We start from the raw sequence: 1,301 nt of genomic DNA, 5'->3' as shown, positions 1-1,301 counted from the left end.
AGTTAGTTCTAAGTCCTCGGATATTTGTAAATGCAAGCCTCAAGGGATGAGGCAAATTGTTTGAGTGTGTGTCTGGTTTGAACGTTTTTTGAATTGAGCTGTAATTTCATTTTATTTCATAGTTTATCAGATCTAAGGTGAGGTGTTAGGCAAAACGGATTTGCATAGCCACCAACATACAACACAAGTAGACCATCAGCCAGCTTCTCATCCACAGGAATGTGACCTCGGGAATGCCCACCAGAGATGCATGTAGGGTTCCTTTCCATGCGCGACATGGCACTACAAACATCCTGATATTATTCAACTGATGATAAGCGCTACCACAGAGTTAGAGCTCCTGTACTGTGAGTTGGAAACAGCAACCAGTAACTGTCAAACCGGTACTCTCAAACCTGTCAGACAGGAGTGACCCAGTCCAATCATGTTAGCATGTATGGTAAACAAGCACCCCCAGGATGCCCAGGTGTAGGGGAAAGGAATGAGGCAAATGTGGGGGCAGCATTCATTGCCCTAGTCAGGAAACAAGGCTAAGCACTGGGCATCTCTAATGAGTCCCTGCATCCACACCTCTGCTCCTGGCTAATAGGCAAAGAAGGAGTATGGAAGCCAGATGATAAGCAGTTTAGGTTTGCAAACCGGTGATTTGATCAAGTCACCTGCTCTAGGGAGGTTGTCATCAAGGGCTGAGCAAGCCTCCCTCCCCCGTTTTGTGTCAAGATGTATGAGGTCAGTAGCACAGGTTTACAAATCAGAGTTTTCCTTCTCCTAGATGGCTGACCTGATCAAATCTATGGGTCCATCAGCACCGAGAGAGTTTTCTCTATGCCTGATTTCAAGGCCATTTATTTCTATACCCCGCATGGATAGTTAGGATTAATAGAGTTAATATCAAAGAATTAGTATCTGCTTTGAAGTTACACTGTAACGTGCATCCAGGAGATAAGCGCCCGCGTGTTTGCATGTTGTGTGGGTACGTGGGAGAGACGGATGAGGGGAAAAAGACTTACCTCGAGACCAGCTCAGCGTTACCGACCAAAAATAGAAAAGAAAGACCAAGATGGCGGCCGCCGTCTTTTGTAAAGTATGATGTCTCGCAAAGTCACACGAATTCTCGGAATATGCAAATTTAGCTGGCCTAGAACGACGATAAAAGCGGGTGAGGTGAAAGACGTGGGAGAGTGACGATTGAGTTGGCTGGGGAATCGTGTGGCTGTTGCTTCTTGTGCTGTGTTGAGGATATCTTACCGTGTTAAAGAGAGAGGATATCTTACCGTGTTAAAGAGGGCGCCATCTTGAAT

Source organism: Euprymna scolopes, chromosome 13 (assembly GCF_053919585.1).
Source record: "Euprymna scolopes isolate OS-2025 chromosome 13, ASM5391958v1, whole genome shotgun sequence".
NCBI classification, from domain to species: Eukaryota; Metazoa; Mollusca; class Cephalopoda; order Sepiida; family Sepiolidae; genus Euprymna; species Euprymna scolopes.
Note: the sequence above shows the minus strand (reverse complement) of the source record.